The sequence below is a fragment of the Lactuca serriola genome, chromosome 1 (genome assembly GCF_051521515.1).
Source record: "Lactuca serriola cultivar US96UC23 chromosome 1, Lser_US96UC23_V15, whole genome shotgun sequence".
NCBI lineage: Eukaryota > Viridiplantae > Streptophyta > Magnoliopsida > Asterales > Asteraceae > Lactuca > Lactuca serriola.
In genome coordinates, this window is record NC_136408.1 from 89,921,474 (window position 1) to 89,939,429 (window position 17,956).

At 36.8% G+C, this 17,956-nt stretch overlaps 1 pseudogene; it reads left to right on the forward strand.

Annotated features, from left to right (window-relative positions):
- The first annotated feature begins 9,786 nt into the window (after window positions 1-9,786).
- Window positions 9,787-10,519, forward strand: LOC145094845 (cysteine proteinase inhibitor B pseudogene; annotated as a pseudogene).
- Window positions 10,520-17,956: the final 7,437 nt, after the last annotated feature.

A 17,956-nucleotide genomic window follows, 5' to 3' on the forward strand; every position in this document is an offset into this window, starting at 1 on the left:
TTGGCCTCCTTACCAGCCTCCCTTCGTCCAGAACCCTAAGTTTATTTATCCTTTCTAGATTGAGTGTGTGAGAGCTTTGAGAATTGATTTTGGTGGTTCTTGGAAGGAGCTTGGAAGTTTGATACATCTAGCTTAGAAGAAGGAGTATAGATCCAGAAACTCTTCATCAATAGCAGTTTTCTTGAGGTATAAAGTCGGCATCTTGCTTTGTTATCATCTAGATCTCTTTAAAGGATGTTTTAGCATTATTTTGGGGTTTTGGTTGGGGCTAGCCAAGATATTGAAGGTTTCAGGGGTTATTATGCTAGATCTAACCCCTTCATGACTTTTCATGGCTGAAAGCTGCAAACTTTATTAGTTCCACAAGCCCTATTCATGCAATAAGTCCCCTAATAAGTCCTTACTAGGCTCTAGAGTGTATTTCTAGCTTGCATGGATGTAAAGTTGGAAACTTTACGTGATTATCCGACCTTTGGACTCTAGATCTGTGTTTTGGGGCTATATTGGGAGAGTTCAAAGGTTTAATGGATTACTACTCACTCAAAAGAGCCTAAGGTTTGGGTTTGCTTCTTATTGGATGATTCTTAAGGGTAAAGTCGGAAACTTTACCCTTCTAGACATCATTTTGGAAGAGATATGAGTTTTGGAGTCCCTGGTTTAGATGGATTCAGCTTAATGCATTAAGATGTTGGTTTTCTGGCCAACTCGACGAGTTCAATAGTGAATGTAACGCCCGTAGATCCGGGCTAGTCAATTTAGAGACGATAAGCATCAAAAATGATTTTTTATGGAAGATTATTTAGAAGGATTAATCTTAACCAAGTTGTAGTATATGTCACAAGGTTTCCGTGCATATAAAGAACGCCAAAATCCGAGTTATAACGAAGAAGTTATGACCTGTCGAAGTTTCACGACAAAACCGGCACGACCTAGCGCGACCCAGCGCGACGTAAATAGTGAATTTAAGGTAGATAGATATCTATCCTTAGTGATCTAAATGAGAATTGAATATCTCATCGATAGTAGTGCAACGACGGAAAGACGGACGAAAACGGACGTCAGACGAAGGAGTTATGAGTTTATAACGGAGTTTTCTTGTCCCGGCCTACTAAAAATAATATATAAGTAATATGATTATAATATATTAAAAATAAAGTCAAAATTAGCCAATTGAGTCTAAACAAGAGTTGTAGATCATAATCTCACCTTCGCGTCGATATAAAGAACATCGAAAACGGAGTTCGTATGCGAAAGTTATGAATTTCTGAAGTTTGGGGCGCGAAACCCCAAAACTGTCAGAGACCACGACGTGGCAAGCAGTGCCATGACGTGGCAAGTTTCCTGACACCTCCGGGAGGCCCCCAGATGCAACTTGGGATGACGCATGCAGTGACGACCAAGCCCACGACGTGGAAAAAGGTTGCCACGACGTGGCAAGGGCCAAATTTGCCCTATAAATAGATTTGAAGGGTCAGCCGTTTAGGGTTGCTATTTTCTCTCTTTTCTCTCCCGTTTTACCTCGATTTGCATGCCAGAAGTACCCCGAAGCCCCGGTATCATTCCCGAGTCCTGAAGCAAGATTGAAGCCCCGAGAATCCCGAAGAGCGTGATTCCCGAGCCGAAGCTCTGCCCGCGAGAAGTTCGATTTTTGTGAAGATCTTCCAGATCTGCGGAGAGATACTACTTCTACAAGCCGTAGTGCTGTCTGATCATCTTCTGATCAAGTGAGTGTATAGTCCCTTTCATAAACACGATAATAATACAAGTATTGTTTGAATGTATTAAGTATATTGTTGTTTATATGTGTGAGTGTGTGGTCACTTTCTTCTAACACATAGATATTAAGTATTTGCTATGAAATACGTGCTATGTGTATAATATATTGTTGTTTATTTGAGATGATTGTGGAATGGATGAATTATATAAGTTTTAATGAGTTAAACTATATATGTAATTTGTATCTAAAAATATGTTGGGTAGAACATGAGTAGATGAGGTTGATGGAGGTGATAAAATATGGGTTGGACCATGAGATAAAAGGATAAAGAGATAAACTTGTTTTAGATCTGGATGTATGGATCAAATCAGGAGGTTAGTTTTAGATCCGAGAGTATGGATCAGATCAAGAGATTAGTTTTAGATCCGAGGGTATGGATCAGATCAAGAGATTAGTTTTAGATCCGAGAGTAGGGATCAGATCAAGAGGTTAATTTTAGGTCCGGGAGTACGGATTATGTATTTTTGAATTACGTGTTCATTCGATAAGGTATCATGTGTATAGTCCCTTTTAGGAACGTGATTTTAATACAAGAATTGATTAAAGTATGAAATATACATATGTATGTGAAGTATTTGTTATTGTCCGAAAATACATGTTAGATATATTTGATGATATACAACGTGCGAATCGGATATGGTTCAATATGTGTTAAGATGTATATATACATATGATATTATTACTTAAAACTTTGTGTTAAGTATGCATTAGTTAGCTTTTTCCTAAACGGAGATAGTATCGTAAATTGATTATAAGTATTGTAGGTTTGCCTGGTGATGGGTTAAGACTTAAATAGGGATGTTAGTTCCATTAAGTTTGGACATTGGGTAGCCTCATATTAAGAGTATGTGTGTTGTGAGATTGATGGTCGGTGGAGTACGTCCTACGTACAGAAGTACATTTTATGTACGAAGTATTTTTCAAAGCTCTGTGTCTTGGGTGCTGCTTGTGCCAAGGTACTATTATGTTCTCGGGTACGATTCTTTCGCATACCAGAGTACTATAATGTGCCAGAAGTACTATCATGTACAAAGTCTTTTTGACAGATTTGTGTGTCGGTTACGGGAGCGTACGGGAGTACTCTAGTAGTATTTCCCCATACTTTTATTTTGAGAGAGCTTTGGAGTCAGCGTTTCTTTTATGAAGTGATCGACTGAGCTTCATATGTCAGCGTTTTCTTTCACGAAGTAATTAAGGGAACTTCGTAGACTGCCTAATAAAGCGTGTCAGTTATAGACCACTGATAGGTATGCCTGGTGTTATATTGCTGGATAGGGTGCGTCTGGGGGTGAAATACCTCATGTATTCAGGCCCCTGCTAGGCAAAGTTCGATGTTGGGATAGGTAAAGTCTGGGGGTATAATACCTCATGATAGTCAGACCACGCCTAGGCATTGTTATCTAGATAACTACCCCTGACTTAAAATGTCTTGTGGTTCTTTCTTTTACGAACGAAGGTTCGTTGTGAAACTCATTTGATGTCTTTATTGATCCTCGTTTGCTGCTAGGGAATTTCCAAAGCAGCTTCGTCAGTTGTTGTTCATATCGATTTCCTTATGCTAGATCTCGTAAGATCATTGTATAGGGTCAGTATGTGGGGATCGACGGGATGGGATAGATTGTTTTAGAAATATGATTTATATGTGTTAATAATATTAGTGGTTTTGTAGGATCGAGATATACATTATAATCACGTGGTTTGAACTAAGAGCTTTCGTACTCTGTGTTCCTTAGGTGATTGAGTTCACCAGGGATATTTGAACTAGGTGTTCATTAGGTATTATTGAACGAAGTGTGTTCAATGGGTGTTCTTAAACTAGGTGTTTATTAATTATTTTAAACTACGTGTTCACCAAAGGTAATCTAAGAACCATGGCAGCACTAGACTTTGTGCCAATTCCTTAGGGAAATTCTTAGGAATGAATGGGAGAAGGGTATTCGGTTCTTAGGGTAAATCTTTACTAAATAAATGGAGATAATGGGGGGGGGGGGTAATTGGATTAATTGTTTGATAATTAAATATAATAATTATATTATTGTGGGGTTGAAAACCCTATATGCTCACCAGGCTCCCAAGCCTGACCCACTCAGTTTTCTTTGCATTACAGGTAATGGCACAAGAGAATAAGTTGGTGGACTTAACGAGAGATTTTGGATTATAGGCCAGTAGTTATGAATAACTGTTGTAAGGTCTATTTTGTTCTGTTTATGCTTTTGGTCTGTATTGAACATGACATCCCGAGATTTTGTTATAAAATGAAAATACATTTCTTTAAAGAAATGCTTTGATAAATTTTATCATATTCTGTTTTGGGAAAAAATTCTGCAACTGTTTTCTTTAAAAGATTACTCTGATTTTAAAAATAAAGCATAAACAAATTGGTCTTTTTCTGGCCGTGAAATTGGGGATGTCACAGTGAACTTGACGAGGTGATGAGATTTTTCCCGATTTGCGCAGGTAATAGAGAAACTCGACGAGTTGAGGGTAACTTGGCGAGTTAGGTCAACTCAGGGCGTTGACTTTGACCTTTTACCTTAGTCTTTGACCAAGTTTGACCCTTAAGGGTTTTTGGGGCATATTGAGTTGTATTTAAGAAATTGTTTCTATTATAGGGTGTTGTAAAGCTGATATTGGAGTCCTGACCTAGTCAGCTCCCGTGCAGTATTAAGGTGAGTCTTCTTACCACACTCATGGGTCGAAGGCACCAAGGCCAACCCATTAATTGATATGAGATTATTAGTATTGGAATGTGTAATGGTTTGTTATTTGATTTATGTATGGGTTTATGTGAAGACCATGGGGGAGCCCATGACACTTGGCAAGACTATGGGGGGAACCCATGGCATGAGGATATAAGACCATGGGGGTAGCCCATGGCATTCCATTGAAGACCATGGAGGGAGTCCATGGCAACCTTGTATTTTTATATGTGAGCATGACATTATGTGATTATACGATTTGTGTGATTGGGAAACTTATCAAACTTGTGCTTACAGTTTTATTGAATGTTTCAGGTACTTTTGTTGATAATGGAAAGGGTCCGACTTGATGACGTGGCATGCATTCTCCAATGTTTTCACAATTAGCTTTTTGTACTCTGAATTCAAAAATAATATGGATATGTATTGGGATTTTTGTACTTCCTATGGATGATGTTTGTGAAAACAAAAGTTTAAAAATTTTCTAAGAATTGGGTCGTTACATAGCCCCTAGTAAATAAATACGTATATTTAGCCTCACAATAGTTAAAACCCCATGAATCCTCAAATTTGTGACCACAACATCAACATTGCATGGCTTACTCAATTCTAAATGCCTGAGGGAGTAGCATTCGTAGTCAGCTCACCACCAAAGACATTGTATTACGATCAAATCATGAAGCCAATCAACACTGCAAATAAAAAAACGACCTCGATTGAAAAAACAACTCAAAGAAGAAATCATCAATGATCTATAGAAGGACCAATCGGTCTGAATCGGTAAAAACCTCTCACCTGACACTTGAGAAAAACTAAGAAAGTTGTTGAGAAGATATCAAGATGTCTTTTTGTGGGAACCATCCGATATGGTCAGTATCTCATGAGAAATCACTGAACATAACCTTAATGTTAACATGTCCTCGAGTACAATAATATAAAAAAGAGACTAAGATGGAAACTGGAATGAGGTTATCAACTTAGAAGTCAACAAGCTTGTCAAAGCATAGATCTTACAAGATGCAACATTCACGATATGAATATCAAACCTAACTTTTGTAGACAAATCCAATTGATTTATACGTATGTACATCGAATTCACTAACCTAAAGAAAACATGACCAACGGACTGCTACCTTTTACCATAAATTGATCAAAAGGTTGAATCACTATAAGGATTATGGTAATGGTGTTTCCTACAAGCATTCAAGGGATACCACCATTTCCAAACAAGAAAAGGAGGATTTGTTCAAATTTTCCCTTCAACCATTTTTTACCTTCTACAACAGGTCACCATTGCCTAGATCAGGTCACCACCACCACAATTCGCCCTGTTACCACCACTAAAAGCAACCACCACCATCTGTCGTCACAACCATAACCACCACCACCATCTACCGCCACAACCACCACCATAATTATACTCTGAAAATCATCAAAACATACACACAAACCTGTAAATCGCCACCACCACCCAAAAATCAAAAGACACCGCAGAGGCAACAATGAGGGTTTACGACGAACGGAGCAGATTCAACGACGCTACCATCACCACAATCTAAAAATCAAAACACACAACATGAGTGACGACGATAGAGGTGGTGGTGGCAGCAGGAGGGAACTGAGGAGGTGGTAGTAAGTGTTGTGGTGAAATCGAAAGGGAGAGATAAGGGGGTTTTTGGTTTTCCAGCGGAAAGAGGAGGGTGGCGTAGGTAGCTCCCTGATCGGAAGATAGTGGCGGTTGGTGGGTTTGATGGCGGAGGGAAGGCGGTTTAAGCGATATGTAGATCCAAAAATAGCAACGGTTTGTTGTGGTGCAGTGACCAATGATGGTGACCTATCGTAAAAGGTAAAATAAATAAATTAAAGAGTAAATTTAAATAATTTTTTTCAAATATCTCTAAATATTATTAAAAAAGAACTCTTAATTCACCAATAAAGCAATCAAGATCCTTGATTGCATTTCAATCCTATGTTTTCCACCATTAGATTAGATTGCTGACATGTAACACCCAAGATTTTGAAAGCCAAGAAAGTAAAGGAAACCCTAAATTTAAGAGGGACTCGACGAGTCCAAGGAAGGACTCGGCGAGTCGGAGCGGGATTCGGGTCGAGGAGTAAGTGACCAACTCGGCGAGTCGGCCAAGTGGACTCGGCGAGTCTGGTCTGTGCGAGGAAAACCCTAAATCCGGGGCTTGGAGCCTATTTAAACGTCTCAATCTTCTTCCTAGGGCTCCTTTACTGTCTCTCACACCCAGAACGCCGCACCCTAAGCCTCCATTGTGTTCATTCAAGTTTTTAGCCATTTTTGAGTGGTTTTAAGGAAGAAGAAGGAGTGGGAATCTTTGAAGCATCAAGGAGTGGTCTTGGATCCGAAGTTTGGGGAGCATTTCAGAGCATTTGAAGGTATTAAGTCGTTTCTCTCCTCCAGATTTTCCTTGGTTATGAGTTTTGGGGCTTTTAAGCCATGTTTAAGATCAATCTTGAGCTTGAGGTCCAGATCTGAGGTTGCTACCTCAGATCCATGATTGTTTTGGTTTAGAATCCCGTAAAGTATCAGCCATTGGGTGGAATTTGGAGCCTCTTGGTCTTAAACCCTAGTTATTGGTGCATTTTGCCTAGATCTCCCTCTCTACACGTAAAGTTTGCAACTTTACGTGGGGAATAGGCTTGGGAAGGGTAGATCTACAGTTTGGAGTTCATGCATGACTCGGAAGTCCTCTGCATGTAAGTGGATCTTATTGGACTCGGCGAGTCCTTCGAGTGGACTCGGCGAGTAGCTTGAAGATGAGGAGGAACTCGACGAGTGGGATGAACAGCTCGTCGAGTCGGATGAAGATGAGCATGAACTCGGCGAGTTGGATGAACAACTCGGCGAGTTGGATGAAGATTGTCGTGTGCTCGGCGAGTCTGTTCTTAGACTCGGCGAGTCAGGTCGCGTGGTCCCAAACCCTTCGAGTTAAGTCTCGAGTCAGCGAGTTGAGCCAGGACTCAGTGAGTTGGACAGGACAGGAATCGGGAATCAGTAGACTCGACGAGTCAGGGGCTGACTCGGCGAGTAGAGTCGCGAGTGGAAGGACTCTGGAATTATGAACTCGGCGAGTCAGTAGGGTGACTCAACGAGTAGGGTTGACCTGGAAGGTTGACTTTGACCAGGACGTTGACTTTGACCAGAGTTGACTTGGTTGACCTTTGAAGGTCAGTTAGACTAAGTGTTATGTTGATATTGGTAGCTCGGGGAGCTAGCGGAGCAGCAGTTCGGAGTCAGTGGTCAGGTAGCGGTCAAAGGGGTAGCAGCAGCAGTTCAGCAGTATCAGGTGAGTTTCCCTTTGTATGAATGGGTCTACGGCCACAATGCCGTCCCATGTAGTTATGAGTAGAAGACCCGGGGGATTAGCCCTAGGCACAGTATGCTAGTATGATATTCGGACGAGGTCCAATGATAGAGGGCGGATGCCCAAGGAGCGGTTTATGTGATAGTTTATACTTGTTGTCTGTGTGATACTTGTATGTGCCTGGTAGGGAGGTGAGTGAGGGCGAGGTCCCGTATCTCACCAATAACAGAGTGTGGATGGTGTTCCACATATCAGTAGCAGCAGAGCAGGGGCGAGGCCCAAGTTAGGAAAGGAGTGAGGGTGGGCTGGGCCCGTATCTCACTACCAGAAGGAGTATGGACGGGGTTCCATGACTCATCAGTAGCAGGACACGGGCGGGGCCCAGAGATAGGCGAGGCCTTAGAGCAAGAGTTGTTAGTATATGTTTAGTTATGTAATGTTACGTGATATGTTTATGTGCTATTATATGTTAGTGGGCGAGGCCCTGTGACAGGCGAGGCCTAAGTGAAACAGATATGTATCCGAGCGGGGCTCGAAGCCAGGCGGGGCCTGGAGCGGCGGGGCCGTTGTAGCGGGCGAGGCCCGAGGTAGAGGGCGAGGCCCAGGATAGCGGGCGTGGCCCAGTATGTGAAGTATGTGGTTTAGCATGGTATGTGGCAAGGTGGGGAACTCACTAAGCTTCGTGCTTACGGTTTTCAGTTTTGTTTTCAGGTACTTCCGGTAGCGGAGGGAGGAGCTCGGGGTGATCGCATGACACACACCATAGATTAGTCAGGTTGGGAATGTTTACTCTGATAATAAACATGTGTTTTGAAAACTTATACTCGGATTATGTTTTGGAATGATGTCCTTGTTTAAAGTAATGTTTTATTAAAAAGAAATTTTTGGTCGTGAAAATTTGGTCGTTACATGACATCATATTTTTCAAATAAAATTCAAACACAATTACATTTAATTATAGAATATCATTCTATTTATATACGATACATCAATAATTACATTATCAATTATAGCATATCATTCTATTTATATACTAGATATTTTTTTTAATTAATATTTTTCCTAATTTAACTCCCTTATTTATAGCTTTTGGTTTCAAAATTCGAACCCGTTTAGTTTTTATTTAATTCTTTTTTTTAAACTCATTAAATAAACATATCAATAATTTGGTCATTAACCTATAAAATCTAATCTAATCCTATTAAATTAGCAAAATATTTAAGAGTAAAAAATAAAGTCAATATTATTTATAATTTATCTCCCGATATATATCCCATGTAAAATAAACCAATTTGAGATAATGATTTTGAATTTAAAATTCATTAATTAAACAAGTCAATTAATTTGAAATTTTGATTCAATATAAATGATATCATTTTTTTCAAGATGAATAACTGAAAATCTTCAAGATAATATTTTATGATCCTATTTTTTTTTGAAGATAATGATTTTCTTATTGAAAAACAACTTATATACAATTACATTGAAGTTGTTCTTCTTACAATTTTGGATTGAGTCTATGATTTACAGTGTTCTTCTTCAACGGTTTTATTCAATAATTCTTTTTTCTAGATTCTTTCTTTACCCTGTTCTCCTCTTCTTTTACAATTTCTTGTATTTACTTTGTTCTTATTCTTGTTCTCCTTCTCCGTCCACATATTTCCACATATTAATGTAATATGTATTTAATTTATGCTTCCCAATAAACGCGGATCATAACTCATATCAAAACACAATCATAAACAAAAATTTAAAGATCATGTGAGTGGTGGTAATTACCATTGATTATAAACATACGACAAAAGCGTTAATCTGATTCTATACATTATCTTGTATCTTGGAAACGTATAAATATGAATCAAGACAAACATCGAACGGATAAATACAACAGAAGTCCATGAAGAATTTAATCCGAAAAAAGATAGAAAAAGGATATGATAATTGATAATTGACAAAACAAGAAACTTACTGACATCGTTTGTCGTCTTCCCCAAAATCTCTTCGAAACGCGGCACTCCGATGGCGTTGCCACACCTGCGTTTTCAATTACGTGTCCACCATTCACTTCATCTATAAACACATCCACTCTCACTCTACACAAATCAAGTTTCACTTTCTACACCATAATGAAGAATATCTCCATCATAACCTTCTCAATCGTAATTTTGTTTTCTAGTTTTGTAGCTAACGGAATTCCGGGAGGAAGGACGAAGGTAACCGATGTGAAGTCGAACAAGGAGCTTCAGGAGCTCGGAAAGTACTCAGTGGAGGAGTACAACCGCTTGCAACGTATCTCGTCAGGGAAGAACGACGGAGATCTAACGTTTTTGAAGGTGGTAGAGGCGGAGAAGCAGGTAGTGTCAGGGATGAAATATTACTTGAAGATCGAGGTGGTTTCGAAGAAGAGTGAAGATCCGAAGGTGTTTGAGGCTGTTGTGGTGGTGAAACCGTGGCTACGTTCGAAGCAGTTGCAGAGTTTCTCGCCATCGTCGTCGGTGATTTCCCAACTGATTTGGTGATGTTTCGCCGGAACTGGATCGGAATTCGCCACCGAATTCGCCACCGGTGTCTAATGTAGCTATCTGGTTGTTGACTTGTTGTAGTTCCGTTTTTGTAACATGTGAGGGAAAATATAAGGCTAAATAAACTCATCGCTCGTGAGTAAGAAATATTGGAGTTTGGAATAAACTAATGCTGTTGATTTTTGAAAATTTTGACTTAAAAAGTTGTTAGCATGGTGTGACAATTTGAAAATTATCAAATAAGTTAATCTATATTTTGTTAATGAGATTAGGTGCATTTATTTGTTTTTGATCTTCTCTAAACATGCAACAAGGTCACGTGGATTTTCTTCCTACCCAATCAAACATGTTTAAATATTGATTTTCTCTAAACTTGCACATGGTTAAGATACGACTTTCTGCTATTAGAATGTGATACCTGGTTTTCTTTATGGCGAGTTGGGATGAGGGGATTACTGACTCGAGTAGAATATTTAGGAAGCAAAAATCAAAACCGGCTGAAGAAAAACGGGAGTTGCCTTTTTGTCCAAACTAAAAGAAATTTGCATGAAGAAGAGACAACATAAGAATGTATTCAACACAAAGTTCTTTATAGTTTATACACAAACTTAAAGATAGAGGAAACCTTCTCATCCATATTTTCAACATCAAAGAGATTGTTTCTGACTTAGCTACCATGGAAGTCATGTGTATAATGAGGAAATTATTGGCTTAATTCTCTTATGTTCGCTTTCTAGCTCCTACTCAAATATTCAGAGACCACTTCCAGTTCAAAATTTTTGAAATCCTTGGGTATCCTTATACATGTTTTTTCAACCACTTCTACTTAAAAATATGTCGTCAAAGTTAGGCACTATCGACTTGGCAAACACAAAAAGGTGTAATTCAACACTTCGGTTATGACAGACAATTTTGGTGTCCAAGATTGAACCTTGGAATGGATCTTTAGTGGCTATGACATGAGACTTGTATTTCGCTTTTGAAGATGTTAAAGCTTTGTTTTTGTTGAAGATGGAATTCATCTTAAGGTGGAGTTTTGTTGAATGCCTTCCAAGTCCCTCTTTTGGAGGGAGTTATCTATCCAAATAATTAGGATAAGCCGCGATAAGGCGACCGGTTTAGAAGTTTTATTATTATTATTATTATTATTATTATTATTATTATTATTATTATTATTATTATTTTGAGCTTTTGTGAGATTTTTTAGAGACTTATATAGCATTCATTATCTTTCTATTTGGATCTTTTGAGCATCTAAATGGAATTGATAATTATATAATAACGATAAAGAATGTGAAAGAAATACTTTCGTTAATCCTTACTTGATGTGTAATGTAACATAGTAATTATCTTTTTCAATTGGGAGGGATGGCTGAGTGGACGAAAGCGGCGGATTGCTAATCCATTATACGAGTTATTCGTACTGAGGGTTCGAATTCCTCTCTTTCCGTTTCTGTTGATGACTTTCTATTTTTTCCTTTCAAATTTCGCAAGTCTTCTCCCCCTTCCATCTAAATTTATGTACCCATCTTTTATTATTATTAATTTTATTAGTTAGGGTCTTCATCATTGATTATCAAATGATTTTTCCGATTATCTATTGGTTATTGGAAATTACCAACAAATCTATAATCCAACTTGTTATGAAAAACCGAACCGATCAGGTCCAATAGAAAATAAGAATAAATCACTTTTTACAATTGGATATTCAATATATTCAATAGGACCTATCCAATTTTCATCCAATTAGATACGTCCAAATTTCATCTAAATAATTAAAATATCTATAGCAATAATTTTCAATAATTGAAATTGAATAGGAATTGAATCATATTAAATTGGATGAGATTTGAATATCCAATTAGGTATCTAACTGGATTGGTCGTTTCAATTTTAATTGAATTTTTATTGTCATCCAAGAACCAAATTGATGTGTTTGGATATTGAAAATTTGAAGTTGATCCAATCCAATTGTGATTGGATATCCAATATATGTCGTACGATTTGTAATTAGATAAGTTTTTTCTATATATAAGGGGTTGTTTGCTTTGCACTTACCCGGTACAGTAAGAGCTGACTGTTGGCTCGGTCAGCAGTCAGATCAATTGATAGAGTTCCAAAGTGGTTGACTCGGTTAACAATAACTGACCAATAAAGTGAGTCGGTCCCCCTCACAATCAATGTTGATCCAAAAAAAATTTGTTGTTCCTTTTATACCGCTACGCCTTGTGACCTAACATAATCCACTTCCACTATTAAAGACGCTTCATTGAACCCACTTCCACCATTGAAGACGCTTACAACCGTTCCCTCCGTTCACACTCCTTCCTTTACATTCTTTCATTCTTTCATGCAAAAGTGGTTTTTCAAGTATCACCGATGTTGGAATGATGATAATTGGATTTTGTCTTTCATCTATACAATCATTTTTGTTATTTTTGTTTATAGAGTTTGTATTAACTAATTATCTTTGTGTAGGTTGGATTTTGTATGATATATTGTATATTTTGTATAAATGTTCATCAGTTTTATTCATATATTTTATCAATACATTTTATCAATTAGAAATTTTTTATTCGGCACAAAACGGAACAAAAATATAAATGATCATTTTCAACAGTCAGTACAACGAGTCAGATTGTAATCAAACAACATGTTTTCAGTAAGATGTAGCTTCAGACCCAGTTAGACACATTGGCTCAGTCAGATTTTACTCGATCAACAACTATCAAACGCCTCTAATCGAGTGTCTTTTCAGTGTTGGGTTTCTACACAATTTCCTATGTTCATGGGTTGTTATAGTTGCTTCACTTTATCATCATATATATAACAAGACCCATGGGTATTCCAGTAACAAATGTTCTACATAAATTCCTATCACCGAAAAAATGATCATTATCACAACATGATTGATATATAAAATCATGGGATGCTAACAACTTGCATATCCAATTTCACCAACTTGTTTAGTTTTAAGCTGAACAGGTTTGATATGCTAGTTTCGAGTGTGACATGTTGTTGTTCATTTGTTGTAAAGCAAATTGGAGGTAACATACAAGGTACAACGCACTCCCTTCTTTAATTTTAATTTATGAGAGGTCCTATGTTCTTTTCCCAAAATTAGCTATTGTTGTTTAGGTACATTTTAACAGTTAAAATTGGTTAGTTAATCTTGTGTATTTAATTTATAGACAAAATTTATAACTTGGTTCTTCTTTCTTTTTTACTTTATATTTTTGTAATGGTGGACAACAATACTTTTCATCTTTTAAGATAAGTTGATTTTACAATTTTCATTCAACATATTAACCATATAAATAGATGTATAATTCTGACCTTCATCAACAAATGCATTTAACGATCATACGGATATTCATGATCATCTTCCTTCACTTTAAAGTGCTTTGGTTGTTCACCCCCATAATGCGGACTCTACATCTGAACGTACGCCCGCTCAAGATTTCTCACCTGAAAAGAAAAAAAAATAAAAATAAAAAAATAACTATCGCAAGAAAATAATTAATTAACCAAACCAATAAACATTTGTTAAAAAAAAAAAACTTAATTACCCATCGTGACGTATCAAAAAGAGGGCAATCAAGGCACGACATCTTCAATCTCGACCTGGCAAAACATGACACGACACGAAAACCCGACATGAAATTAGCGGGTTAGGTCAGAGATTTCGACACGTTTATGTAAATGGGTTGACACGACACGATAATTAAACAGGTAGGATTATGGTCAAGACTTTCAACTCGAAGATGACTCGATTAATTATATATTATTTATTATAAATTTCATATTTTTATAAATATATTATATGTTATAGACTTATAGTGGGCAAACTCAAGAATTAGAATTAATATTCTAATTTTCAAAGTTACTTAATTTTAATCATCCTTACAATCTATACATTTGCTCTCCAACTTTAATTCTTTTCATTCTTCCTTCTAAACTTACTATAAAGACAAAACCTCAAAAATGGTCCCTGTGGTTTTCGAAAATATCAAGTTTAGTCCCTATGTTCAAAAAACCTCACAGATGGTCCCTGTGATTTCAAAACTTTTAACAAATGATCATTTTCGCTAATTCCGTTAGCTTTTGACCGTTGAGTGAAGGGCATTTCTGTCTTTTCACTACTACAGGAACCATTTTTTTGAAGTTTTGCCCTTATTTAAAAAAAAGAAAAAAATTATTATTTAATATTAAAGGTCTCTCTCTCTCTCTCTCTCTCTCTCACCTTCCTTTTACTTTTTAGCCATACCCCCCTCCCCCCCCCCCCCATCTTTTTTTAATATGATTTTTGTCATTTTTATATTGGGAATTTGACTTTAATCCATGGCAAATTCATCAGAACCATCATCATCGATAAGCTTTACCTTATCATCTCATATTTCCAGCGGCTCTTCTCCAATCCCGGATCCACGCCCAAATCTTCAAACCATTAGCTTAAACAAACTCATCTCAAATTTAAAGAAGCTCTTATCTGTTTTCGTTTCTGATTACAACGATGCCAAAGTTGTTTTTGAGGGAATTCTAGTAGACATTCACATTCATAGGTGTATTTCAACTAGGTGTATTGATCGTATATCACACCCACCAATTGTATCATCTTTCTGATTTCTTCCTCAAACATCATTGAAAATCTTCATCATAAAACCTAAATTGTTACAGATTCTAGATTCGCAACCTCGTTTGGATTTCAATTTTGAAACCTAGTTTGGGTTTTTGATTTTGTGTTGTTTTCATTTTTAGATAACCAAACCCATTCATCGTTTATATTCTAGATTCTAGATGTTTTGATTTTCAGATAATCAAAACTAGCTTCATATTATGTGATGTTTTGATTTTCAGATAATCAAAACTGGGACGACGGAGCTTCATTGGGTTCAAGGTCGCCGGTGCTAAAAGGCTCTGGTTGGAGATGACAAAATGAAGGGAAGGAGAGTCATGTGTGGTGTTTCTAGAAGTGAAGATGGAGAAATGTGTGACACAGAGGTCATCGTCGGAAGTGCAACATTGTGTTCACCATATGAAATGGAATGGGGAAGAAGATCGTGAGAGAAGATGGTGGAACCAAGGAGATTAGATTTAGGATCGAAAATATTGTGTGTGTTTGTGTTTGTCTTTAATAGAGTTTCAAAGATCTGGTTTGCAAACTCAATTTTTTAAGGATTTCCATGAACTTTTTTGCAAACTCGATTGAGAAAGGCGATGATGGAATCAGAAAAATGGAGTCTTGGTTTTACTGCGTGGAGAGAGAGAGAGAGAGAGAGGAGAGAGCCTTTAATATTAAATAATATTTTTTTTCTTTTTTTTAAATAAGGGCAAAACTTCAAAAATGGTCCCTGTAGTAGTGAAAAGACAGAAATGCCCTTTACTTAACAGTCAAAAGCTAATGGAGTTAGTGAAAATGACCATTTGTTAAAAGTTTTGAAACCACAGGGACCATCTGTGAGGTTTTTTGAACTTAGGGACTAAACTTGATATTTTCAGAAACCACATGGACCATTTTTGAAGTTTTGTCTACTACAAATTTTATCATTCCATCTCATAATTTCAGTTAGGGCTGTTTACTATTCGGATAAAACCGAATTATCCAATTGGATAATTTGGATTAGACTATTTGGTTTGGATATTCGGATTTTTGGATTGGTTTTCAACAAAACCGAATTATTATTTTGGATTTCGGATTGGTTTTGGTTTATAAAATCAGAACCGAATAGTCCGAAAAAACCGAATAAACATTTATAATTTATCTATTTATAATATATATCTATAGTTATTTATTAATTTTGTAATTTATTTTTTCAAATAGGTTCAAAACGTTACACTCGATACAAAAAACATTAATACGCATTTTCTCTCAAAAGTTTTCTGTCTATAAAATATTTAACTATAATATATTTTCTTATTAGTTGTTTATAAATTTCAAATCACAACTAAATAATTTGTATTTGCTTCTTATGTAAAGTTGGGTAATATTAGAATTATATGTCGTTTTAAAATGTTTTGGTTTTTGTAAACCGAATTATAAAAACCGATCCAACCGAATTATAATTGGTTCGGATCGGATCGGATTTGAATTTAGTTTGGACTATTCGGATCCATGTTTTGAAAAGCGAAATCAAATTAGATTCACTTGATTGGATCGGATCAAACCGATCCATCCAAACAAACACCCCTAATTCCAGTGTTTCACTTTTTCCTTTTTGCCTCCACAACTCCTATTTTCCAACTTTTAAAATATTTCAACCCAACATGACACAACATATTTACAAGGTCTGAACCTTAACCCGAAACCCGACACGAAAATAAATGAATTGACATGACACGATAATTGAACGGGTCGGGTTAGGGTCAAGGCCTTTCAACCCGTTTAATGTCTTGACACGACACGAACCTGACACGACACGACACGTTTGCCAGGTCTACTTCTATCTTTTTCTCACATCATCAAGCTTTCCAGGATTCAACCCTAAATTCACCGTCTTCTCTTCGTACTCTTTCATGCTTCATACACCAAAACACAAAAAACTCGGATTCAATTTTTATTTAAGGGAGAATGTCATTGTACCACATTAAAGTTTAGTCATTTTTCTGATTTGATCACTATTTTTTTTTGCGCAATAGGTCCTTAAAGTCTTTTTTGACTTGTCAATTAAACCATTTTGCTCGAATTTAACTGGTTACCAGGTAACAAGGTTGATGTGACATTTATAATTAATTTATTTTTATAACTTGGGTGCCACGTTGTACAATCCACATATATAAGAGTATATTTTTTATTTTCTTAAATTTAGAAAATTTACTTAACTCTTCATATCATCGGAATTCCATTTCATCTACATGCCTCCTCCCTGCTTCTTATCTTCATATCTTCATATTTCTATTTCATGTTCGATTTGTTGGTTCTAAGGATGCCTTTACAAGTTATGATTTGAATAACATCTATTGGCCGATTTGTTGGTTCTAAAGATGCCTTTACAAGTCATGATTTGAATAACATCCATGAATCGAAGAACATCAATTTAAAGAAACACGGATTTGCATGAGTACCAGAAATTGAGAAATTTGGCTAACGTGCACTCAATAGCGGAGCTAGGTGGGGCGTTGGATAACTAAAGAGATTATAACATATTTTTTAATGTCTGATATTGGATAACTACATATATAATATATTGACAATGTTTGTATCCCCATATCAAAATTTTAGATATGCCCTGCATGCACCATGTTTGGTTATTAATCCATTCATGATGGTGTCTTTCACGGATAATCTAACGTGGCTAAACGAAGGGAACCGATATCTCTAGTGGCCATTTTTTAAAGGGAAGAGTCACCATTGACAAACCAACCTACAAAACATTTGTGTCGGTCGTGTGTGCCTTGCATAGAGGCCTGGCCGCCTGGCCACAACACAAAATAAATAAATAGATAAATAAATTTACATTTTTGGTCCCTTCACCATATTGGTCCTTGTTTGAAGTTTTCATAACGTATTTGGGCCCACAAATATAGTCACATTACATTACAAAAATCTCGGATAAGGACTTTATTTATCAAGACCACCTATTTCTTTTTGGTCCCCCTGTGTACCAAGACCACCTCTTTCTTTAACGG